Source organism: Taudactylus pleione, unplaced genomic scaffold, assembly GCF_031769625.1.
Source record: "Taudactylus pleione unplaced genomic scaffold, aTauple2 ptg000366l, whole genome shotgun sequence".
Taxonomy (NCBI): Eukaryota; Metazoa; Chordata; class Amphibia; order Anura; family Myobatrachidae; genus Taudactylus; species Taudactylus pleione.
In genome coordinates, this window is record NW_028284767.1 from 3779947 (window position 1) to 3807822 (window position 27876).

At 45.6% G+C, this 27876-nt stretch overlaps 1 protein-coding gene across 1 annotated transcript in view; it reads right to left on the reverse strand.

The window, feature by feature from the left end:
* Positions 1-27548, reverse strand: part of LOC148508428 (myocardin-like) — a 98455-nt gene extending 70907 nt beyond the window's left edge. Inside the window, exon 1 of the mRNA XM_088444543.1 lies at positions 27369-27548. The gene's annotated coding sequence lies outside the window, so the exon portion shown is untranslated. The remainder of the gene's footprint in view (positions 1-27368) is intronic.
* Between the last annotated feature and the right edge of the window lie 328 nt (positions 27549-27876).

The window sequence follows — 27876 nt, forward strand, 5'->3', positions numbered from 1 at the left end:
GAAATGCCCGATACCTTACCTGTCAGCAGACCAGAACACGCTGCTGTGTGCTGGGCTAGGCAGCAGCAGCAGTCTCCTCTCCTCTGCCTGTGCGGGGTTGGAAGGAGCGATCACACTAATCGCAGACCTGTGGAAATAGTTTGTTTTCTTCTTTTTCCTATGGGGGGCATGGCCACTCTTCCCGTAATTAGACCACGCCCCCGATAAGTGCTTTTTTTCGGGGCTAATTGAATTAGCCGGCCATAAAGTACCTCAGCTAATTAAATTCCCCTCTTAAAAAAAATATTAATAATAATATTATTATGACACAGCTTTCTTTTTTTACAAAAACATTGCACTTAAAGAACTGTGGGCCTGATTCAGCAAGGATCGCTATTCTACTTATACGCACGCAATGCAGTTGCTAATATCGGCAGTGATATGCAAATGTTTGCATTTGCAAAGTGATGTTAGCCTAAAATGAGGACGCCCACTTCCTCTTACTCATATCCGTATACTTTGGCAACATAGCAAAACAATCGGTAACATCGACTAAAATGGGAACCATACGCACAGTTAAGGCAGGTCAGACCTCACTCAGGAACTGCTAACTTCAGCGCACGCTATGAGGTGTCAGGCTGTGTATGGTACTGCAGTGGATAATTTATGCGTGCCCCTGCAATGCCATCCCAACACACTGGTACGCCTGCATTTGCCCAACCACCCCCCATCACTACCCACAAACGGCACTTCCTGTCAATCACTCTGCCATGGGTCAGATCTAGAAAATCGACCAAATGCGTACGTCTTAGCACTTGCGATCCTTGCTGAATCAGTCCCTGTGTACTCAATAGTGATGGTGGCTGTTGAAGATAATTATTGCTGCAGCTGCATCGCCCAATCACAACCCCATCTGAGTAATGGTGTGGGAAAGTGACTGCACATTCAGCGCCCTACAACCATTGGCGCACACAGGGGGAGTTTCTAAGTACCCAGAAACCCCCCCTAATTTACCTTTTTTTTCTCATACACTGGCCGCAGACAGGAGCATGGCAACTATGGCTAACTGCACCCCTTTTTATATCTCCGTAATCGCAGCAATATGCAGTGAGGGGGTGGGGCCTAAGTATGCCAGAAGCCTGCCTCCTTCAGCAACCTGCTGCTGCTGCATCAGAAGTGTAATTTATACACATGCATGCATGTGTTAGTGTGCATTTCCTGCTACCCCAAAGCAGAGCCGTAGCTAGGGTAGTGCAGACGGTGCCATCGCACAGGGCACCACAGGTCAGGGGGTGCTGTTTGGGCCTGTCAAATATCTGTTTATTATCATTCTTGCTTGTAGATTCCTCTTATTTCATCCCCAGCATCTCCTGGCCTCCCCTATCTCTTCCCTGGCCCTTCCCCATGAAGCCATGGCCCTTTTTGGGGTGCATTATGTCCCTTTGAAAAATGAGGGGGGCGCCAATGCTCTTTCTGGCACAGGGCACCAAAAAGTTATGGCTCTGCCCCAAAGCTGTGCATGCATGTGTAAGTGTGCATTCCCTATACCTCCCAACTGTCCCGCATTCAGCGGGACAGTCCCGTTTTTCTGGGACTGTCCCGCTGTCCCACAGTGTCCCGCAGTGGGGGGGAAGTTGGGGAGAGCACACCTACTGCTCTGCATAGCAGAGCAGCAGGTGTGCAGAAGGTGAACAGATGCCGTGCGCATCGCACGGCATCCTTTCACTAGCATAGGGAGAGCCTGGGGGGCTGCCCAGCATCTCGGAGAGTGCTGGGCACGCCCCCTATAGTGACGAACACGGGGGGTTGCCACGAGGCTCCGCCCCTTTTCAGAAAGCTCTGCCCCTTTTCGGAAGCCCCACACCCTTTTTGGCGCATGAAGGGTCCCGCATCCCTCTCTGCAAAAGTTGGGAGGTATGGCATTCCCTGCACCCCAAAGCTGTGCATGCATGTATTAGTGTGCATTCCCTGCACCCCAAAGCTGTGCATGCATGTGTTAGAGTGCATTCCCTGCTACCCCAAAGCTGTGCACGCATGTGTTAGTGTGCATTCCCTGCTACCCCAAAGCTGTGCATGCATGTGCAAGTGTGCATTCCCTGCTACCCCAAAGCTGTGCATGCATATGTTAATGTGCATTCCCTGCTACCCCAAAGCTGTGCATGCATGTGTTAGTGTGCATTCTCTGCTACCCCAAAGCTGTGCATGCATGTGTTAGTGTGCATTCCTTGCTACCCCAAGCTGTGCATGCATGTGTTAGTGTGCATTCCCTGCTACCCCAAAGCTGTGCATGCATGTGTTAATGTGCATTCCCTGCTACCCCAAAGCTGTGCATGCATGTGTTAGTGTGCATTCTCTGCTACCCCAAAGCTGTGCATGCATGTGTTAGTGTGCATTCCCTGCTACCCCAAAGCTGTGCATGCATGTGTAAGTGTGCATTCCCTGCTACCCCAAATCAGTGTGCATTCCCTGCTACCCCAAAGCTGTGCATGCATGTGTTAGTGTGCATTCCTTGCTACCCCAAGCTGTGCATGCATGTGTTAGTGTGCATTCCCTGCTACCCCAAAGCTGTGTATGCATGTGTTAATGTGCATTCCCTGCTACCCCAAAGCTGTGCATGCATGTGTTAGTGTGCATTCTCTGCTACCCCAAGCTGTGCATGCATGTGTTAGTGTGCATTCCCTGCTACCCCAAAGCTGTGCATGCATAAGTGTGCATTCCCTGCTACCCCAAACCAGTGTGCATTCCCTGCTACCCCAAAGCTGTGCACACGTGTTAGTGTGCATTCCCTGCTAACCCAAAGCTGTGCATGCATGTGTTAGTGTGCATTCCCTGCTACCCCAAAGCTGTGCATGCATGTGTAAGTGTGCATTCCCTTCTACCCCAAAGCTGTGCATGCATGTGTAAGTGTGCATTCCCTGATGCCCCAAAGCTGTGCATGCATGTGTAAGTGCGCATTCCCTACTACCCCAAAGCTGTGCATGCATGTGTTAGTGTGCATTCCCTGATGCACCAAAGCTGTGCATGCATGTGTAAGTGTGCATTCCCTACTACCCCAAAGCTGTGCATGCATGTGTAAGTGTGCATTCCCTGCTACCCCAAAGCTGTGCATGCATGTGTTATTGTGCATTCCCTGCTACCCCAAAGCTGTGCATGCATGTGTTAGTGTGCATTCCCTGCTACCCCAAAGCTGTGCAGGCATGTGTTAGTGTGCATTCCCTGCTACCCCAAAGCTGTGCATGCATGTGTTAGTGTGCATTCCCTGCTACCCCAAAGCTGTGCATGCATGTGTTAGTGTGCATTCCCTGCTACCCCAAAGCTGTGCATGCATGTGTTAGTGTGCATTCCCTGCTACCCCAAAGCTGTGCATGCAGCTTATGTCTGGACTCTGCATCCTCAGAAACAGTTTCCTCACAGCACAAAAATCCTCAGTGGCTTTGGTGTCATCATAATGATTCCATTGTTAATACAAAACTATGCATCATCATTAGCTATCAATATTACAATGAACCAAGTTAAAAAGAAAATAAATGTGGAAGTATTACTTGTACATTTTTCATCAAGAAAAAGCTTTACAGCCCCTACATTACAATGAAGCACATTTTTCTTATGTTGCAGCACGATTGGCTGCATCATTTGCATTTCTTTCTTACTTTGGTGCTGACCTCATCTCAATCAGGTATTTAAAAGATTCTTCTACTGCATGAAAGGAAAACTATCGTTATGTTGCATTACAATAAAAAAAATTACAATGTATTTAAAACTACCACTTTTTATTATGTTGAACCTTCTCTGTAAAATGCACCTGTCACCTACACACAATGAGCCTCATTTATGAAGTACAGAAACCCAATGCTAAAGTCAGCCTTTAATAAAAAAAAAAGTGCCAGGTCCTCTCTGCATGCAGCTTGTGGGCCTGAATTTCTGCCACAATGGAAAGTTTCATGGTGCTTTTTGGTGACATTTGCAGATGAGCAGAAGTTTGCACCAACAGATGGGAGGAGAAAAGTGGAAGAAAGGCGACCCTTGCTACAGTATGTATGGAGAAGGCACAACAGTGCATCTAGTGATGTCCAAGGACAATTCACTTCTAGTTTGTGATGGGAATTCCCAGCCAGGTGTGGAGCACCTTGATGTGTGGGGGAGTTCAGTTTGAATTGATTGCTTACACTGGGGCTGATTCATACTGTTGCACGCTACTAAGACACCTTTAGCGTCTTTTGACGTAATTGCGTTTGTTATTATGTGCCAATTCTAGTATCAGCCCTTCCCCTGGTGTTTTCAAGCTTGCGTCTGTGACTATATGCTAATGCTAGTATCAGCCCTACCCCTTGTGTACAAGCGTGCGTCTGTGACAATATGCTAATTCTAGTATCAGCCCTACCCCTTGTGTACAAGCGTGCGTCTGTGACAATATGCTAATTCTAGTATCAGCCCTACCCCTGTTGTACAAGCGTGCATCTGTGACTATATGCTAATACTAGTATCAGCCCTACCCCTGGTGTACAAGCATGCATCTGTGACTATATGCTAATGCTAGTATCAGCCCTACCCCTTGTGTACAAGCGTGCGTCTGTGACTATATGCTAATGCTAGTATCAACCCTATCCCTGGTGTACAAGCGTGCGTCTGTGACTATATTCTAATACTAGTATCACCCCTACCCCTTGTGTACAAGCGTGCGTCTGTGACTATATGCTAATGCTAGTATCAACCCTATCCCTGGTGTACAAGCGTGCGTCTGTGACTATATGCTAATTCTAGTATCAGCCCTTCCCCTGGTGTTTTCAAGCTTGCGTCTGTGACTATATGCTAATACTAGTATCAGCCCTACCCCTGGTGTACAACCGTGCATCTGTGAAAATATGATAATCCTAGTATCAGCCCTTCCCCTGGTGTTTTCAAGCTTGCATCTGTGACTATATGCTAATGCTAGTATCATCCCTACCCCTGGTACCCCAGGTGTACAAATGTGCGTCTGTGACTATATGCTAATACTAGTATCAGCCCTACCCCTGGAGTACAAGCGTGTATCTGTGACTATATGCTAATGCTAGTATCAGCCCTTCCCCTGGTGTACAAGCGTGTGTCTGTGACTATATACTAATGCTAGTATCAGCCCTACCCCTGGTGTACAAGCATGCATCTGTGACTATATGCTAATTCTAGTATCAGCCCTACCCCTGGTGTTCAAGCGTGCATCTGTAACTATATGCTAATGCTAGTATCATCCCTACCCCTGGTACCCCAGGTGTACAAATGTGCGTCTGTGACTATATGCTAATACTAGTATCATCCATACCCCTGGTGCACAAGCGTGCATCTGTGACTATATGCTAGTGCTAGTATCAGCCCTACCCCTGGCGTACAAACGTGCGTCTGTGACTATATGCTAGTGCTAGTATCAGCCCTTCCCCTGGTGTACAAGCATGCATCTGTTACTATATGCTAATGCTAGTATCAGCCCTACCCCTGGTGTACAAGCGTGCATCTGTGACTATATGCTAATATCAGACGTACCCCTCGTGTACAAGCGTGCGTCTGTGACTATATGCACTTCTAGTATCAGCCCTACCCCTGGTGTACAAGCGTGCGTCTGTGACTATATGCTATTTCTAGTATCAGCCCTACCCCTGGTGTACAAACATGCGTCCGTGACTATATGCTAATGCCAGTATCATCCCTACCCCTGGTGTACAAGCGTGCATCTGTGACTATATGCGAATGCTAGTATCAGCCCTACCCCGGGTGTTCAAGTGTGCGTCTGTGACTATATGCTAATGCTAGTATCATCCCTACCCCTGGTACCCCTGGTGTAAAAGCGTGCGTCTGTGACTATATGCTAATGCGAGTATCATCCCTACCCTTGGTGTACAACCGTGCGTCTGTGACTATATGCTAGTGCTAGTATCAGTCCTACCCCTGGTGTACAAGCGTGCGCCTGACTATATGCTAATGCTAGTATCAGTCCTACCCCTGGTGTACAAGCGTGCGCCTGTGACTATATGCTAATACTAGTATCAGCCCTACCCCTGGTGTACAAGCGTGCGTCTGTGACTATATGCTAGTGCTAGTATCAGCCCTACCCCTGGTGTACAAGCGTGCGTCTGTGACTATATGCTAATGCTAGTATCAGCCCTACCCCTGGTGTACAAGCGTGCATCTGTGACTATATGCTAATTCTAGTATCAGCCCTACCCCTATTGTACAAGCGTGCGTCTGTGACTATATGCTAATGCTAGTATCAGCCCTACCCCTTGTGTACAAGGTGCGTCTGTGACTATATGCTAATGCTAGTATCAGCCCTTCCCCTGGTGTACAAGCGTGTGTCTGTGACTATATGCTAATGCTAGTATCAGCCCTATCCCTGGTGTACAAGCATGCATCTGTGACTATATGCTAATGCTAGTATCATCCCTACCCCTGGTGTACAAGCGAGCATCTGTGACTATATGCTAATGCTAGTATCATCCCTACCCCTGGTGTACAAGCATGCATCTGTGACTATATGCTAGTGCTAGTATCAGCGCTACCCCTGGTGTACAAGCGTGCGTCTGTGACTATATGCTAATGCTAGTATCAGCCCTTCCCCTGGTGTATAAGCGTGCGTCTGTGACTATATGCTAATGCTAGTATCAGCCCTACCCCTGGTGTACAAGCGTGTGTCTGTGACTATATGCTAATTCTAGTATCAGCCCTTCCCCTGGTGTTCAAGCTTGCGTCTGTGAAAATATGCTAATACTAGTGTCAGCTCTTCCCCTGGTGTACAAGCGTGCATCTGTGACTATATGCTAATGCTAGTATCAGCCCTACCCCTGGTGTACAAGCGTGCATCTGTGACTATATGCTAATGCTAGTATCAGCCCTACCCCTTGTGTACAAGTGTGCGTCTGTGACTATATGCTAATGCTAGTATCAGCCCTTCCCCTGGTGTACAAGCGTGTGTCTGTGACTATATATGCTAATGCTAGTATCAGCCCTATCCCTGGTGTACAAGCGTGCATCTGTGACTATATGCTAATGCTAGTATCAGCCCTACCCCTGGTGTACAAGCGTGCGTCTGTGAAAATATGCTAATACTAGTGTCAGCTCTTCCCCTGGTGTACAAGCATGTGTCTGTGACTATTTGCTAATTCTAGTATCAGCCCTACCCCTGGTGTACAAGCTTGCGTCTGTGAAAATATGCTAATACTAGTGTCAGCTCTTCCCCTGGTGTACAAGCGTGCATCTGTGACTATATGCTAAATCTACTATCAGCCCTTCCTCTGGTGTTCAAGCTTGCGTCTGTGACTATATGCTAATACTAGTGTCAGCTCTTCCCCTGGTGTACCACCGTGCGTCTGTGACTATATGCTAATACTAGTGTCAGCTCTTCCCCTGATGTACAAGCGTGTGTCTGTGACTATATGCTAATACTAGTGTCAGCTCTTCCCCTGGTGTACAAGCTTGCATCTGTGACTATAAGCTAAATCTAGTATCAGCCCTTCCTCTGGTGTTCAAGCTTGCATCTGTGACTATATGCTAATGCTAGTGTCAGCCATTCTACTGGTGTACAAGCGTGTGTCTGTGACTATATGCTAATGCTAGTATCAGCCCTTCTCCTGGTGTACAAGCGTGTGTCTGTGACTATATGCTAATGCTAGTATCAGCCCTTCCCCTGGTGTACAAGCGTGTGTCTGTGACTATATGCTAATGCTAGTGTCAGCCATTCTACTGGTGTACAAGCGTGCGTCTGTGACTATATGCTAATGCTAGTGTCAGCCATTCTACTGGTGTACAAGCGTGCGTCTGACTGTGGAAGGACTGAGACGCTAACTTTGTACAATTTTAGAAGGAACAATTCTGCTTGTTGCATCTTTAGGCACTACCATTGGATGCACCATTAAAACTTGAACTTGCCCCATGCTCGTTGCAGAGTCTCCATTAGAATATGGCCACCATTGTAAGCGATTAAGCTTCTGAGTTTGCACCAGTTATGTGACACGCCAGTCTCATAACACGCCCATAAGATGGTAAATCTCCATGCATCAGAGTAGACACCTCACAGTGACTGCCCAGATCTGCCCAATACATTTCCAATAATTTTCTGAACCATGCATCTCAATCTCCACTGCGCCTCTGTGTGTGCACACCATGTAACACGTGCTCTGTACAATTTATTAGCAGGCGCAGTTGAAAAACGACCATTTGTGCAAATATCGGTGACTCAGAATCAAGCCCACCGTGTGCAAGTGATGGGTACATATAGGAGCACAGAAGGACTGGCACATGGGAAACAATCAGACAGACTGACATAGATAGGTAGAGAGGCTGGCATAGATAGGTAGATAGACTGACATAGATAGGTATAGAGGCTGGCATAGGTAGGTAGATAGACTGACATAGATAGGTAGAGAGGCTGGCATAGGTAGGTAGATAGACTGACATAGATAGGTAGAGAGGCTAGCATATATAGTAGAGAGGCTGGCATAGATAGGTAGAGAGGCTGGCATAGATAGGTCGATAGACTGACATAGATAGGTCGATAGACTGACATTGATAGGCAGAGAGACTGACATAGATAGGCAGAGAGACTGACATAGATAGGTAGAGAGGCTGGCATAGATAGGTAGATAGACTGACATAGATAGGTAGAGAGGCTGGCATAGGTAGGTAGATAGACTGACATAGATAGGTAGAGAGGCTGGCATATATAGTAGAGAGGCTGGCATAGATAGGTAGAGAGGCTGGCATAGATAGGTCGATAGACTGACATAGATAGGTCGATAGACTGACATAGATAGGCAGAGAAACTGACATAGATAGATAGACTGACATAGATAGGTAGAGATGCTGGCATAGATACTAGAGAGGCTGGCATAGATAGGTAGAGAGGCTGGCATAGATACAGTAGTAGAGAGGCTGGCATAGATAGGTAAAGAGACTGACATAGATAGGTAGAGAGGCTGGCATAGATACTAGAGAGGCTGGCATAGATAGGTAAACAGGCTGGCATAGATACTAGAGAGGCTGGCATAGATAGGTAGAGAGGCTGGCATAGATACAGTAGTAGAGAGGCTGGCATAGATAGGTAGATAGAATGACATAGATAGGTTGATAGACTGACATGGATAGGCAGAGAGACTGACATAGATAGGTCGATAGACTGACATAGATAGGTAGATAGACTGACATAGGTAGAGAGGCTGGCATAGATACTAGAGAGGCGGGCATAGATAGGTAGATAGACTGGCATAGATAGGTAGAGAGGCTGGCATAGATAGGTAGATAGACTGATATAGATAGGTAGAGAGGCTGGCATAGATACTAGAGAGGCTGGCATAGATAGGTAGAGAGGCTGGCATAGATACTAGAGAGGCTGGCATAGATAGGTAGAGAGGCTGGCATAGATAGTAGAGAGGCTGGCATAGATAGGTAGAGAGGCTGGCATAGATAGTAGAGAATGAAAAAGACAGAGCCCTTATATAATTGCCTGAGAGATGCAGGGACTGGCACAAATCCGGCGATTTAGACCACAGATTTAAAGCAGTGACAATTTAAAAGTCACCCCCAACCAAGTATCTGGAAACAGCCCATAAAACCATTCTACACTGACATTTGAGGGTTAACAGATACTAGAAAAAATGAGGGTAGAAACTAAAATGTTCCATCAAAGTACTTTCCAAATAGAAGGTGTAAAAAGCATTCCATTACAGGAGACTGGCAAATAAATCCGTTTGTATATTGGTGGGATGGAAGCAGTGGCGTAACTAGGGGGGTTTGGCCAGGTTACGTGCCCTAGGCACCAGTGGCACCCCCCAGTCCAGGTCAGTGGTTTCCATGTATAGTGCAGACCGCACTGAGGGCCTGATTCACTATGGATCGCTATTGCGATCGCAGCTGCGATTACACATGCAGGAAAATTGCAAAATATACACAATCCCCGCTCCTGCACCCGCCGATGTCTGCTCCTCCCACTCGGCACTGTGGGAGAGACGTCATGACGTCTCTCTCTTCACTCACTGCAGGAGCCGGAAGGCGGAGCTCATGAGTGGGCTCCAGCCCAGCTCCGGCCGTGGGTGCAGCAGCCAATGAGAGTATGTCTGACTCTCACTGGCTGCTAAAACAAACACTCAGCCGCAGGGTAGTACACTCACTGTGTACTACCCAGTGCCGGCGGCCCAAATGTAAGTATTGTGTTTTTTTGTTGTGTGTGTCTGTATGTTATATATGAAAGGAGCACTACTGGGGGCACTGTATAAGGGGCACTACTGTGGGCACTGTATAAGGGGCATTGTATAAGGGGCACTACTTGGGCACTGTATAAGGGGCACTACTGGGGGCATTGTATAAGGGGCATTGTATAAGGGGCACTACTGGGGGCACTGTATAAGGGGCATTGTATAAGGGGCACCACTGGGCACTGCATAAGGGGCACTACTGGGGGCACTGTATAAGGGGCATTGTATAAGGGGCACTACTGGGCACTGCATAAGGGGCACTGTATAAGGGGCACTGCATAAGGGGCACTACTAGGGGCACTGCATAAGAGGCACTACTGGGGCACTGTAGAAGGGGCACTATATAAAGGGCACTACTGGGGGCACTGCATAAGGAACACTACTGGGGATACTGCATAAGGAACACTACTGGGGGCACTGTATAAGGGGCACTGCATAAGGGGCACTACTGGGAGCACTGCATAAGGGGCACTGCATAAGGGGCACTGCATAAAGGGCACTACTGGGGGTACTGTATAAGGGGCATTGTATAAGGGGCACTACTGGGCACTGCATAAGGGGCACTACTGGGGGCACTGTATAAGGGGCACTGCATAAGGGGCACTGCATAAGAGGCACTACTGGGGGCACTGTATAAGGGGCATTAGTGGGAGCACTGCATATGGGGTACTACTGGGGGCACTGTAGAAGGGGCACTATATAAAGGGCACTACTGGGGGCACTGCATAAGGGACACTGTATAAGGGACACTACTGGGGGCACTGTATAAGGGGCACTACTGGGAGCACTGCATAAGGGGCACTACTGGGGGCACTGTATAAGGGGCACTACTGGGAGCACTGCATAAGGGGCTCTACTGGGGGCACTGCATAAGGGGCACTACTGCAGGGGGCTTTGCATAAGGGGCACTGCTACTGGGGACATTGCATAAGGGGCACTACTAAAGTGGGCATTGCATGAGGGGCACTACTACTGTGGGCATTGCATGAGGGGCACTAATACTAGGGGCATTGCATATGGGGCTCTACTACAATGTGCATTAAAGTGCATATAAAATGGAAAGGAATGGTCCCAGAGTGACCAGAAATGGTGGTGTGTAATGTTGACACACCTCCATTTTCAGTGGCCACGCCCCTTGCATCATTGGCCACATCCACTTTTTTGGTACGCACATACTTGGGGAGGCTCCGCTTTTCATCTTGCCCTGGGCTTCAAATACCCTAGTTATGCCACTGGACAGACCCAGTGCTTTTATCTTATGTCATTACTGCGTAAGGTGCCGTTACTGCGTACTCAAAAGCACCTTATATATATGTACTACAATTATCTAGAACCATCCAACACGTTTGATTCCACGGTACTTTTTCAGGAATGGTTCTTCAGAGCATATTGGACATCACTGATTGGAAAAGGATGCATAGATCTGGAGCGCCCACTCCCTCAGAGTGCAGTCTGGGACGGTGTACAGTATTCCATCTTTTCATCCTGGACCATTGCTGATGGTATTTATATGCGTAGTAATAAATATCTTAATATACAGATTTTGATTCCTTTGCTTCATTCATTAATTTGGAATCAGTACCCTATGAAGGTTTTTGGTGTTTCTGGTGCTGGGTTTTGATTACAGTAAATTGAGAATAACAGTCGGTTCCTGCAATATTTAATTGAAAGGTGGACAAGATCCATTTAAATCAGAGTTTATTCTGATAAGCCTACCATATTTTATCAATTGGAATCTTCTTTTTAGAATTTTATATACTAGACTATGAGCAACTTCCTGTTCTATCTATCTATGTAGCCATCTATCTATCTATATATCTATCTAGCCATCTATCTATCTATCTATATGTCTATCTAGCCATCTATCTATCTATATGTCTATCTAGCCATCTATCTATCTATATGTCTATCTAGCCATCTATCTATCTATCTATGTAGCCATCTATCTATCTATCTATCTATCTATCTATCTATCTATCTATCTATCTATCTATCTATCTATCTATCTATCTATCTATCTATCTATGTAGCCATCTATCTATCTATCTATCTATCTATGTAGCCATCTATCTATCTATCTATCTATCTATCTATCTATCTATCTATCTATCTATCTATCTATCTATCCATCTATCTATGTAGCCATCTATCTATCTATCTATGTAGCCATCTATCCATCTATCTATCTAGCCATCTATCTATCTAGCCATCTATCTATCTAGCCATCTATCTATCTAGCCATCTATCTATCTAGCCATCTATCTATCTAGCCATCTATCTATCTATCTAGCCATCTATCTATCTATATGTCTATCTAGCCATCTATCTATCTTTTTGTAAAATGTTCAGTTCTATGAACTAGTATCTGAAATAGGAAGAAATCAGAGACCTCAATTGATAAATGAATAAAACCAGCACCTGAAGACTTGTCTAGAGTATGAAAGCTACTATAAATCTTGTATCAACTTGCACCTTTGGGAGATGTATCAAGTCTTGGAGAGAGTTAAAGTGGAGAAATCGCCCAAAGGGACCAATCAGCTTCTACTCTAAATGTAATTTCAATGACTGTGATAGATAAATGATACTCAGAAGCTGATTAGTTGCTCTGGGCGACTTTTCCATTTTATCTCTGTCCAAGGCTTGATACATCTCACCCTACGTGGATACAGGCACCTTTTTACAGATACCCGTTTCCAAAGGAAAAAAAAATAGTGAACAGAAGTACAGATGTGTCCTCAAACACGGAGCCTCCATACGCCATACAGCACGAGACGCCCGATGTGACTGAGCGATTTAGCGTACCATCTTTTTCTTTATTTGCATGCAAGCTGCCATGAAACACCACTCACACTACAGATGCTGGACTGTGACTTTACCCAGACAGGAATTAGATTTAAACACATACAAAGTCACAGATGAAGTCATGGAACTTGGCATGAGAAAAAAAATTCATTATACTAACATCTATCCTGTCAAACATTGCAAACCTTTGTAAACCCGGCCTCAGGTTCTGTTAGCTTGACTTTCAATTCCATGCATTCCCCCAAATTGCATTTGCACAAATGTAGGTGTGTGAGGTCACAAAAGAGCATATGGGGTCTTGTAGAAAAACAAAGTAAAACCTGGGTACTGTATAAGATGATCAGTAGTTTTCATAGCGAGTATAGATTCAGCAACTAAAGTGAAAGTAATGTACTGTAATGTCAAATTAATCAGCAAGCCCCCTCCCAATCTCTTTGACTCTGATAATTGGTAACATGTGCTTAGGGGTTCTCCAACAAACACTAATGTCTGTCTGTCCTCTACCTAACAACACACCTGTTACTCCTGTGCTAGCTGTCCAATCAGGGGATGATAAAATAAATGATGTCACTGATAGATACTAGATCCTAGCAGGGCTTGCGGTAAGAAAGCTGCTCAGCTGTTGACATGGAATGACTGCCTATTGTTGATTAGGAAGCATACAGGCAGGTGGGCAGTTTGCTGACAAACTGCACAGAAAGGACACATTATTTCACATAAACAGTAGACAACAGAGGTAAAGGCACCAGCTGTATTTTACTCCTGTGGTGTGGTGCATGATTACAAGAACAGTTTCTGTGTCTGCTTATCCTTTAATAGTCCAATGTGGTGATTGGCAATAATTAGGAAGCGATAATGAAAGTGGACACCTGATAAAACACAGAGGGGGCGATTCAAATGTTTTTTTGGGCGTGATAATTGATGAGCGCCCAGATTGATATTCAATTGTTCTGGGCGCTCATTAATTACCGCCCTCTTCGCCGACTAAAAGACGAGGTTTAGCTGTCTAAACCCGTTTTAATTTCTGGTTAGGGCACGCTATTTGCAGTTAGCGCGCCCTAACCAGGGTGTTTCAGACACATTTCTGCTCGCGCACTCCTGAGTGCGTGCAGAAATGCCGGCGCTGGCGGCTATCGTGCCCTAACAGAGCGACAATTGAATTGCTCTGTCGGGTGTCATAAAAAATAGCAGCCGGCACAACATTTGAATCGCCCCCAGAGAACCTGATTCAGGAGTGCACGTGGCTGTGTCTATTGCCTCATCTGCATTTTTATGTTAATGCCGCAGCAAATGATCTTTATATTGAGACGCCCAATTGCTGAGGCACAAATCTGTCTCAGTGCACCATCGAAACTCGCACAAGCCCTATGGCAGGGGCAGTTTCTCCTTTTCATCATGGCATCCTGTGTGAGCAGTTCAGTGTCTTTAAACACAGCCACTGTCAGCGCCACGCCCTCACGACTGCGTCTGGCTAGCCACCCCCTGGTACCTTGCAGGAATGCCAATTGAAATCCATTCTCCCTGCATGCAAAGTCATTCAGCGGCTCCGAGCTGTGACCATCGGCACTCATGCGCAATGCCACTCAGACGCATGTGCAAACTTGTAACATTGGTTGTTTGCGTGCAAAATCGCTACTGCGTCCACTTCTGAATCAGGCCCAAAAAGCTTATCTGAAGAGAAGGCATTCTCCTGCTGGATAAGATATTCACAGCCAGATGTACTAAGCTCTGAAAGGGCTCTATTTACTACAATCCGCATTTGTAATGCAGATTGTAGTGTGATATTATCGACTGAGTTCGCATTGCGAATTCAGGCAATATCACAGGGATTTATTACAAATCACTTGCAGGGACAGAGCTTGCGATAAAGCTCTGCCCCTGCGAATCCCCTCCAAACTCTAGTCACTGTATTTTCGCAAAAAATACTGTGACAAAGTGCCCGCGCATGCGCCGACCGGCCGCCACTGCTACACCCCCCCGGCTCTAAGACCTGCCCCCGTTGTTAAGCCCCACCCCCCGTGATTGCGGTCCCCCCCACCTGCGACCCCCCCCTTCCCTTAATAGCACTTACCTGCAGTCATCGGTGCTCCGGTGATGTCTTCCATGCCTCTGGTCAGCTGATGTCCCATACTGCACTGGGACCCTGATGACCGGGCCCCAGTGCACCATGGGAGACCAGCTGACCAGAGGGGATTCACCACCGGAGCCCCGATCACCGGTCCATGGAGTCAGGTATGTAAATTTTTTTTTTTACTTTTTATTTTTGCGGTCTGTTTAGACCACACAGCTGATTACGGGGACCGACTCCCGGCTCTGCTCTGCCCGTTAGAGCAGAGTAGGAGCCCAGTAACCGTAACGGGGGAGACCCTGGATAACGCCACCTCCAGGTGGCGTTATTATCACAGGGCTTTCCCCGGTATTTTTTTACAATTTATTTTTAGTAACTTTGGTCGGATCACATTTCCCATTACAATTATGGGAAATGCGATCTGCTTACTAAAAATAAGTGATACTTAGGGGTTTTAGTAGAATTTTACGAATTCTACTCCAATTGCCCTGTAGTAACTGTAGGTGATACTAAAATAATGTAAAAAATGTGTGAAAACACCCTTTTTCACTTTATTTTAGTAAAAATAATGTTAATAAATAGTGATAAAGTGGAAAGTGATAAACCACCAGCCAATCAGCTACTAACTGTCATTTGGGAGCATGACAGGTGGGAGCTGAGTGGCTGGTCGTTTATCACTCTCCACTTTATCACTTTCAGAGTTTAGTACATCTGGCCCACAGGAAGGTAGGTTCCCATATGCAAAGGAAAATCACAATAATGTGATACTGTACAGTTACATAGATGGGGGTAGAGGGCCGTAACTAGGGTGGTGCGTCTGGTGCCACCGCACAGAGAGCAGGTCACCCTGAGGGCGGAACCGGCTGCCACCGCAATCTACATTTGCTGGGCACCCGCTGCAGTGTTTTACTTAGCGGTGCGCCCAACTTTCTTTCAGTCCTATGGGGAGCTTACTCAGGAGCACCGCCTTTCAGCTCCATCACAGTGTGTAGGGAGAGACGTCATTCCCACAGTGCTGATCAAGGGCTAAGGAGATTGCCCTGTGGGAGAAGCAGCGTGTCATTGACACTAGTGAGGCAGCTGCTTACTGAACTCACAGATCGCGGCAGGGTGGGTGCTTTCACTGACTCACCCTATGGAAGCAGCTCTAGCTGTTTGTATGTTCATTGTGGTAATAAAAGCAAATGCAGTCAAAGCAGTAGAATCTGCTAAGGAGTGGTGAGGGTGGTGGAGGGGGGGTTCCTGCAGGATTAGGCAAGGAAGGGAAGTTGTATTAAAATTGATCTATTAAAGAATATTTTTTTACTGTTCTTTAATGTAAAACTTAAATTCTAATGTGTGTCCCCCTCCCCTCTCTGCTTAATCCTGATCTAGCAGCAGGACTAGTGTTTTTTTTATTGTCCAATGTCCATGAACACTAGTCCTGCCGCTAGATCAGGCTTAGGCAAATTGGTTGCTCTGTAGCTGCTATGGAACTACAAGTTTCTCAACAGTGACAGCCATAGTATCTGGGGTGTAACAATAGCCCCCGCAGAACCTGCGGAGGCTTGAGGGTGCAGTGGCTTGGGGTGGGGCACGGTGGCAGTGTTTATGCAGAGTCCATGCTATTTAGCAGTCCGTGTGAAATCAGCTGAAAATTTCTCTCCAAAAATGGCCGTTGCCTAGGAGGAGACAGATGCTAGAGGTCCTACTTGACCTCTAGCTTCTGTCAGGTAAAGCGTGCATGGCGTTACCCGGAGGTGCTGGGAACGTTTGCACTGCCAGCAGAAAATGCAGAAAGCTGCATCTTCTGCCGTGAAACCCCTGACAATGAGTATATACCCCTGACATTGAGCATGAAAACCCTGGCAACGAGCATGGAAACCCATAACATGAAACCCCTGGCAACGAGCATGAAATACAGAGCATAAAACCCATGACAACGAGCAGGTAATTTAAAAGTAATTAGAAGCCTTACTTTCTGGCATAAAATTGTGTCAGGGGCATAATTGTATGTGGCATAATGAGTAATGGGCATTACAGTTATGGAATATTGTGTACTGGGCATTACGGTGTGTGGCATATTGTGTGATGGGCATTATGGTGAGTGGCATAATGTGTAATGTGCAAGGGGCATTACTATAAGGAGGAAAAATTACAAATCATGTAAACTGTCTATGGAGGGGTGGGGGTGCATTTTTAACTGTTTGCACTGGAAGCCAAATTGCCTAGAAACAGCCCTGTATTAGTTTTACCAAATTGCCATTGGAAGGGGAGGGGGCGGCAGAAGCTTTTTTGGCAGGGGGGAGCAAAATTTATAGTTATGCCACTGCATTGTATGGGAGGCCATGCTGGGACTTGTAGTATCACAGCAGTTGGAGATCAACAGGTTTCTCTTTGTGATCTAGCCGTTCTGTGCTGTTCCTCAAGGGAGGTCATTTAGCCCTTTGTTTGTGGAAGGTGTTTGTGGCTTTCAGTCAATCAAGAGTCTGACATTTGAATTTGCTGTATCAGATAGATAAAGTGATGTTATCTTTCCCCTACCCACCACTCACCTTCCAGCGATTGCATTCTTCTATGAAGTGGGTATTACTGTGTGGCATAATGTGTAAGAGGCATTACTGTGTGGCATGTGTATAAGGGGCTCTACTACCATATCTCCCAACATGACCCTCTCCAGGAGGGACACAATGCTCTGGTCCTGGACTACCCTGGTAATTTATGATTGGTGGCGGCTCCAGAGGTGGGGCTGCAGTACAGTCCAAAATTCAAATAGGGGAGTCACACCAACTGCCAGTGAGTCCCAGCCAGTGATGTTTGGCAGTGTGTGAAATGACAGTTGGTGTGACTCCCCTATTTGAAATTTGAACTGCGCTGAAGCCCCGCCTCTTACCAGGGAAGTCCAGGACCAGAGCATTGTGTCCCTCCTGGAGAGGGTCATGTTGGGAGGTATGTACTACTGTGTGTTATAATGTGCTATAAGGGGCACTACTGTGGTATTATGGGAATAATTGGCACTACTGTGTTGCATACAGGGCCGGTGCCAGCTGTTTGGGTGCCCTAGGCACCCATTTCATCCATTGCCCCTGCTTCCTCCAATACTAGGCCATACTATGCCACACATTAGTGACTCCAATTTATAATATGCCACACAGCAGTGTCCCAAATTCATAATATACTATATAGAAATGCCTCAACTAATGTCACACTTCAGAGCCCCAAAATTCTAATGTACATTGCCCCCAATTCATAATGTCATACATCTGGGCCACAAATGCATTATATGCCACACAACTGTATCTCCAATTTATAATTATGTGACACATCAATGCCTCCAATGCATATTATGCCACACATTTTTGCCCCAATACATAATATGCCACACATTTTTGCCCCAATACATAATATGCCACACATTTGTGCCCCAGTACATATGACACACATTTGTGCCCCAATACATAATATGACACACATTTGTGCCGCAGTACATATGACGCACAGCTGTACACAAAAAGTTTTGTATGCCACATAGCCATGAATTATGCTATACAATGTCCCTAATACATATGCCTCACATGTGCCCCAATTTCTAACACACAAACACACATGCATCAGCCTTGGTAATCAGTAGACCCAGCGGGGACTGAAAGAGACAATGCCCGGGGCTGGTTGCTCTTTTTTTGGGGGGGGGGGGGGGCACGCCATTTTTTTCTTTTTTTACACAGGTTTTTTTTTTTTTTTTTTACCACAGCAGCACAGACGGGTCTCACGGACCGGTCATTGCTCTGTGCCAATCACACAGATGCATGTAGCACGGATCTCCCGGGTTCGTGCTACATGCAAATGGGCACCATAACGCTGATTGGCTTCCTGTCTGCCACTGCAGTGCCACTCCTAGATGGGCCACGTGTTTGTGCCGCTTAGCATAGTCATCCAGCTACCTCGGTGCAACCTTTTGGCCTAAAAACAATATTGTGAGGTGTGAGGTGTTCAGAATAGAGTGGAAATGAGTGGAAATTAATGTTATTGGGGTTATTAATAGCGTAGGAACAAAAAAAGGCCCATTTTATGTGATTTTAGCGGGTTTTTTTATTTTTTAAGAAAAAATCCAGATCCAAAACACAAAATCCAGAACCCAAAACACGGAAGGGTGGCTTTGGCAAAACCAATCCAGATCCAAAACACGAAGAAAGATCCAGATCCAAAACCAAAACACGAAAAGTGGGCGGTGCACACCCCTAATCTTTACATATATAAAATTTGTTTTTGTTGCTGTGATACATTAGTTTATGATGTTTGAATATAACACCCTAAACCAATGTATGTCACCAACATAAACAAATATATTGCAACCACAAAAATAAAACATATTCTGATACATATAGATAGGCACTACATTCCTGTAAAAAAAAAATTGAAAATACATAGACAAACCACATAACATCCCTGGCAAAAAAACATGTTAAAATACATATAAAAACACAAAACATCCCTGGAAAAAAAACATGTTAAAATACATTTAAAAAAAACATTAAATTCCTGTAAAAATATAATATAAAAAAACAAAAAATATACAAAAATCTTGAAAAATGTAAAAATATACATAAAAAATGTACAAAACAATTCACATTTGTAGATTATTAAAATGTCCTTATTCTTTCCTCCTAGCAATGTCCGTGGATAGTGAACGGGATTTTGGATCCTCCAGGAAAAGGAGTGTCTATGGAGGATATCCTGTCGACAGTACCACCACAAGTCAGCAAAATTGGCAGCCTTGAATGTCCTTTTGGAGTACACAAAAAGGTTAATTGTGGATGCTGACCTTAAAGCAGTACAGCACAAAATACAGAACCTGCATACCGTGTATATCAAAGAAAAGCGAAAAGTGGATGAGCCACCACTCTGGTACTATGACCTTATAAGTTTCATAAGCGAACAAGAGCCACAACGCCAGTCAGTGGTCCTGATGGCCGAGCAAGAGGGAGAACAGGAGGCGGCAGAAGTGATTGCACCGTCTGAGGATTTGTTGGTAAGCAGAGACACAGGGCCTGATTCAGAGCCGCTCGTAAGCGGCCGCTCGTTCGCTCCGAGCGATGTTCGCACAACTGCGCATGCGTATGGGTCGTAATGCGCCAACCAGTCAGTGCGATCGGAAATCGAGCGCTCACCAAATAGCGAGTGCCTGCTAATTTGAGTGACAGGATGAGGCGTTTGTGGGTCGTAACAGGGAAAGGTGCTTGAAAATGGGGAGTGGAGATCCGAACGCAGGCGTGCCAAACGGTCAAAACGGGCGTTTTAAGGGTGTGCATAATTAACAAAGCAGCGTCATCGGCCACGTCACTTGGTTGTCTCTTAGCCTGAACTGTTCGCATGATTGCGGTAGGATAAACCTACCACAAGCACTGCGAGCAGTTCAGATGCCTTTCGATTTACTCGATTAATCTAATAAATAGCGGAGATGACGTAGGATGCGAGCGGCCAGGGGGCGTCTTTACAAAATAGCGAGTGCATGTTTCATTCGCTCGCTCAGACATAGAGGCGTCAACAGACCGCAAAGAGCAAGCTCTCAATTTAAATAGCCGACCCCTTTTTCTGACCGAGCGAGCGCAAATAGCGTCCGGCTCTGAATCAGGCCCACAGTTCATAAACCAAAACCTTATAAGTTTTTTTTGTTGTTGTTGCTCAATCACAGTTGTCCACTATAGTCATTTATCTCACACACAGCCCTCCTGCCATGGCACCACACCTGGTCCGTTGAAATAGGCCATATACTCCTCCCTCACTTCTTTGGCACGTGCTGTTGATGTTGTTGCATTTGTTGGTGCAGACATTGATGTAAACTGGGCAATGTCCTCCAGAGCTACTACATCTTCTGGTCTAGCTGGGACTGGTCCTCGTTGGGTAGTTTTCCTTCGCAGAAAGTTATGCAGCACGCCATCACGACCCAATCTATCTTCTCCACACATAGGTTTATGGTGGTGTGGAAAATGCAGAACCGGTTGCTGAGTATTCCAAATACATTTTCCACAATGCGCCGTGCCTGGGATAGATGATAGTTGTAGATCCTCTTCTCTCTGGTCAGGTCCCTCTGTGCAAATGGCTTCATCACATGTTCATGTAATGCAAAAGCCTCGTCTGCAACGAAAACGTAATTTAGGCCGTGCTTTGTCTCGTCCAGTGATGGCAAGTGGAGGGTTATGTTGGTGAGTCTCTGGTAGAAAACAGTCTGTTTGAAGGACCCATGACATGGCCAGGAGGATTAGCCATATTTTTGCAAATATATGCAACTGAGATCTCTGAATCATCTACAGGTGCCCATACATCTGCGACGGATATTTCCGATCACCCAAAATCGATGTTCTGCGATCCGTCGCCGGATCGCGGACATTTGACATGTTAAATGTCCGTGATTTGACAATTGCGATAATTTTTTGATCGCGATCGTCAAATCACCAAAATTACAACATGTAGGATTTCTGCGATCCTGCAATGCCAGGTTGCAGCATCGCGGTGTTGAAGCCGGATGGTTGGCTGAGACCTAAATTATAAAAATTATATTTGCACAACGCCATCTGGCGTAGTCAGTATAATATTATTGTGCACGGCGTTATTTTAGCATTGTGTGCATCTGCCGTGTTACTGCACACTGTTAAAGTCTTTACATAATCATGAATACACATATATTTAAAGACTTTGTATATTCAATGCGGACTGACAAGTCTTCTGGACATGTCTGGGACTAGTAATTGTAATACACAAACATCATAGCTATAGCCTGCGTGCAGCTAAGCAATTTCGATCGTGGCTGAATCAGGCCCTCTGTGTTTTAAACAGCTAGTTACCTCCGGATGTTCTTCTCCACAATAGTGATCAAGGGATGTAGGATAAAGGGGTCTATGTGCTGAGCCTTGTAAAGAGATAAAGTGGACGGAGATAAAGTACCAACCAATCAGCTCCTAATTGTCACTTTACAAGCTGCGTTTGAAAAATGACAGTAATTAGCTGATTGGTTGGTAGTTTATCTCCGTCCACTTTATCTCTCTCCAAGGCTTAGTACATAGACTCCAAAGTGTTTAATGCAATAATTGCGAACACACAGAAAAGTAGTAAGATTATTGTATGTTATAGATGTCATGAACAAGATGGCTCTCATACTCTATAGTTGTCACATTATTGCATTGTGTCAAATGTGGATCAAATTAAATAGTCATTTTTCTTTCTAGTAGATGCCTCAATAAATGTTAGAGGGCTGATCTGACAGTAAGGTGCTCCTCTTTGCCCTTTGATTTAATCCAGCCTTTGCTAAGCGAACATGTCCCTGGTTACATTTTTTTTATCTGTGTTTTTCCTGGAACAGGTGTCACCTGCTGCCACCCATCCTGAGAGAACGAGCTGGATTTCACTGACGCTGCGGTGTCATATTCAGCCCCGAGTATTTAAGGATATGCACACTCATTTTTTTCTCCTAGCAGATATCTCCCTTCCTTTATTCCCCCCTGCCCTGAGTCCACACACTAATCCTTTATCTCCCACAGAGTAAACTGTGTGGCCTGAAGTGGGAAACACATAACACTCACTAACTCACAATCCACATTTTTATTTTGTCAGATGAAAACCTGAAGATCTCTCTCATAAAGATGGTTAATCAATCAAACACATTTTAAACTTCTGTTCTGTTGCCAAACACAGCTAGAAAGGGCTTGTACATAAGTGAGCCTTTCATGTGCCCATGATACTAGTGTCTGGCAGAGGTGTTTTAAGAAATATTGGGGCCGGTGTGCAGCCTCCTTCCATGCAGCAGAGGCCCCCCATTCCTGCTGCTGGCGGAGCCATCTATTTAGGTGAAGTTTTTTGAAAAGGTGGCACATGTGCAGGAGGTAGCATAGACTCTGGCACATTGCCTGAATTAAGATGGCACTGCCAATAGCAGGTATAAGAAGGAAGCCCACAGCACGGTGCATTGGAACAGTCTGTTCTCAGTGCAGGATGTGTGACATAGAGCCCCCCATGACCCATTAGCTCAAGTTATATATACTGAGTTTTTGGCTTCCATCTTCCAGAGGGGACAGCCAGGTGTCGGGCGGCATGTCTAGGCACTGATATTGCATCATCGTGACCCCCAAACCTCGCTATAAAAAGCCATGATTACCAGCATTGTAAAGCGGGGACAGGGCCATTATGACGCGATTCAGAGTTAATCACATGATCAACCATCCGAACTGCCCACTTCTCGTGGGGGCAACGGGTGGCAGTGGACAGCCTCCTGGAAACTTCCCTACTCTTCCCAGCATTTGAGAGAGCCACCCAAGATTTGTGAGTCTCCCGGATTTTCTGGGAGTGTAGGCAAGTATGGCTCATGTGCAGGGCCGTAGAGAGCAGCGGCAGGCCCAGGTACAGAGGGGGAGTGGCCTAATCGTGGGAGGTGTGGCCATGCCCCCTCGAGCAAAAAAAAATGTTTTGCAGCGCCACGTGCGCCCGGGAGGGGGGCGCTGTAAGCCCCTCAGCCCGGCGCAAAGCCAGGGGTGGCACAATCAGTGTGATCGCTCCCCCCCACAGGCAAAGGAGACTGCTGTGGCTGCTGCTCAGCAGCCACGAGCAGTCTCCCACTGCAGCTCAGCACACGCTGTGTGCTGGGCTGCTGAGAGAGAAAGAAGGGAGGGGGGAGCGGCGCTGGACCCGGGCCCCTGCCGAGCCCCTCAGGAAGCCCGGGTAATCTGTACCTGCTCCCCCCCCTCTCGGCGGCCCTGCTCATGTGCTCCACACACACTGTACCTATTATAGAACCGTCATTGCCTTTTAAAAAAGCTTCTACTATATAGGAGCGAAAGCATTCAAATTAGGAGTCTGTTACCCATATATTGCCCGTGGAGGACTCCATATGATCTCCAATTTGCCCTGGAGAGATATTTGCCATTTGGAGGAGATTGGACCCCAACCGCGATGTGAATACTCCATCAGCCGGCAGAGCGGTGAATTTGCCGGCTAACAGTAGATGGCGCACACTTTGCTAGCAGTGGGAGAGCGATCAGCGGTGTGTGGCCTAACAAACATACCTCATTTGGCACTGGCACTTGAAAAAAACGGTGCCCAGTCATCTGGGACCATGGACCTTTAAAAATATATGGTTACACGTGGAGTTAACGCCATTCAAGTTGGACATTTCTCAAAGGAGGGGTAAGACACCCATATGAAAGATACATGTATGTGTAATATTAAAGGTGACTTTACATCTCTCTAGGGTGTTAATACATGCATTGCAATGCATGTTGTATAATTGATTTTAGTTATTTATATTTCTATACATGTTTATTGTGTTTTTAAACAGCAACCGGTTGCTATGTAGTATGATGAATCAATACATTAAAAAACATTTGTAATTAATATATCAGACTTATTATATTAAACGCAGCATAATCAACGCTTTTGTTAAATAGACATAAATGAACCCTATAAGAACCAAACACTCACAGTATATGATGAATGACTCATTGATTCATCTGTGTGCATGGTTCAGTCTTTGAGGTCTATGTACTAAGCCTCAGAGAGAGATAAAGTGGACGGACATAAAGTACCAACCAATCAGCTCCTAACTATCACCTTACAGGCTGTTTGAAAAATGACAGTTACTAGCTGATTGGTTGGTACTTTATCTCTGTCCACTTTATCTCTCTCCAAGGCTTAGTACATCTCCCCCATAGCTGAACACTTCATCTTGAAGTGTTCATTGTTATGCTATCCTGGTTTGAAACGCCCACTATTCTGCTTCGACATAGCTCAGACGAGATATACAGGGCGCAGGAAAGCAAGAAATGCCGTTTTCGGGGGTATGACCGCATTTTTCTAATGCATGAAGCTTTGATGTTGTGGGCAACACCATCTTCAGATCCCTCCCAGCACCCTCTGTGGCACGCATCCTTCTGCGCATGCACAGAAGGATGCCAGAGGGTCTTCTAGGCCATAGACACGGAAGTCCCTCACTCGCAAAGGATAGCTCTTACCGAGAGAGCTGTCCTTTGCATTTTACTTCATGCATACCGGTGTAATTAACATGCAAAGAGTGGCAGGATGCACCGTATCCTGAATGCGATGTGTCCCACCTACAGTGTCGAAATGTGAAGTGCACTTTTTGCTCTATCTCCATAAGTGAAGCTTCTCACTTTACCAAGATGACCATCATTGGTCTTCTGCACCATCTTGTAACTGACTTAGAGCTCCGCAGTGGAACATGGATGTGTTCCACTTAGTTCCAGAGACCCCAAAGATATCCTGCTGGTATCCTGTATATTTCTGCACCACTACTCTTATACAAAATTGATTGAAAAAGGGAAAGATTTTTATACATAATCGATTGCAAATTGCATGATTGCTGCAATCAATTGCTGATGTATGGGGGCCTTGACACATAAGGCCATTAACCAAACCACACCAACATACATCTCTTCACTCATCTCAAAATATCTCCCAACCTGACCTCTGCGCTCAGCACAATATCTGCGTCTCTCATACCCACACATTACTTGCTCCTATTCATGGTAACAGGACTTTCTTCGGGCTGCACCCACTCTATGGAATGCCTGACCACGCACAATAAGACTTACCTCTAGTCTCCAATCCTTCAAGCGTTCCCTGAAAACTAACCTCTTCAGGCAAGCTTATCAGATTCCAGAACCGCCCACATAACCTTCATAGCTTCCATGTCTAATTACATCCCCTTTCACAGTCCACACATAACCTCACACATTGTCTTTCTTTCACATCCGCCTGACATTTGGCCGACATTCCTGTGTGACTGGATCATGCAGCCCACCAAGAAACTCTGCATTCTGGCTGGACCAAAACTGCAATATATAGCACCTATCCTTGTGTGTTAATGGCTACTTCCCTATAGATTGTAAGCTTGCGAGCAAGGCCTTCCTACCTATATATCTGTCTGTTATTACCCAGTTTTGTTCTATTAATGTTTCCAATTGTAAAGCGCAACGGAATATGCTACGCTATATAAGAAACTGTTAATAAATAAATAAATAACCGTGACTCCGGCTGTACAAACACCTCTACAACACTTCAATAAACCAAAGATCTGGTTAAGTACTAAGGCTGCCCATCCACTACACAATGCGGGGACGACGGCACGATTACGACGTCGTCGTCTCCCGCGGGGTGAAGTGCATACACTGAGCGTTCACACTTTCAGTGTATGTAGATCAATCATCCCCAAACATGGCAACCTGACGGACGGACTTACGGAGAAGGTTTACTATAGGTATATAGTGCACTTATTGCTAATCCAGAGTATAATCTGCATAAATATAGTAGTGAATTACATAATGTTACATCACTAATTGTATAAATGCACATACTTGTTAAGTGAACAGTTTCCAATATTCTACTAGAAATGTGCAAAATAGATCACTGAGATATGGGCCCACACAAGCTGCTGAGCCTCTATCCAGGACCTTTTGGCTTGCTGTAAAAATATTATACTTGCTGTTCTTTGATGTTTGCAGTTCATACTTGCCAACTGGAGGGGAGATGCAGTAAAAGTAGATAATGGAGGCCCTAGTTGTCCAGTATTATAACATGTAATACAACTACGATTATCTAATCAAAATTTACTGTTACTAAAATTCGGGCCAATGTAAAAATCAAATGCAAAACATTCCTTTTATACATAAGCCAGTAAACCAAGTATAAATTGCATCACTGTTATACACAAGTAGCTAAATATTTAAACTGAGCTGTTCACAGTATAATAACAAGCACGTGTAATAAAATCTGGATATCCTGAATAAAACTCTTTCAATAACCTCCACTGACTGTGAAGATATAATGGATAAAGTGATTATTTCAATACAAGTCTGGGACTATTAAGAGCCTTAGTTCATTTCTGGTATATTAAATGAAATATGGAGCAGTCTCCATGAATACGGGCAACTCCAGAGGTATAGAGGTGGGCAGAGCCGTAACTAGACTTTTTGGTGTCCTGTGCCAGAGAGAGCATTGGCGCCCCCCTTTCATTTTTTAAATAGGGACATAAGATAGTGAACCTGAAAAGGGCCATGGCCTCATGGAAAAGGGCCAGGGAAGAGAGGAGAGGCCAGGAGATGTTGGGGATAAAAGAAGAGTTAGCTACAAGTGAGAATGATAATAAACAGGAAAATTGACAAGGCCAAGCAGCACCCCATGCCCTGTGGTGCCATGGCACTGGTCATACCACCCTAGTTACGGCCCTGGAGGTGGGTAGTCTATAAATATTAGTAGTTGTCGTGATAGAGAAGAATGGTATGCGTGTTGCTGAAAATGCTGGCAATGGGCTACTTTACCCGGCTACAGCTCCATCAGCTCCTCGTTCCCCTGATAATACACTGCAGCGGCAGTTTACATCCACCTTTCATCGTCCTCGGGTAAATAGATCGGATGTGCCTTGGCTCCTGCTGTGGTCTCTTTATTGCACGCTGTACCAGCAGCTATGGTTCAAACGGCAGTGCACAGGATGCTGCTTCTCCGGCTGTATGTTAGAGCCGCAATACACGTGGTAGACGCCACTACCTAAGGAAATGAAGTTCTGTTGCTGGCTGTTTTGAATAGTTCTTTGTAGCCACATTTAAGGTCTCTTACGAAAATCCACCCTGACACTAACATATTTCTCTTTCCTTGAAAGTTTCATCAGAAGGAGGAGAGATGCAGCTGGACACTGTGAGGGGCAGGGCCGCGCGCTTCTCATTATAATGCCCACAAATCGCAGAATCGTGAAGAGGGGCGGAGTCAAATGATGCAATCCAAAGATAACAGCGTCATCACACATCAGATCCCGATAGGAAATGGGTGGGA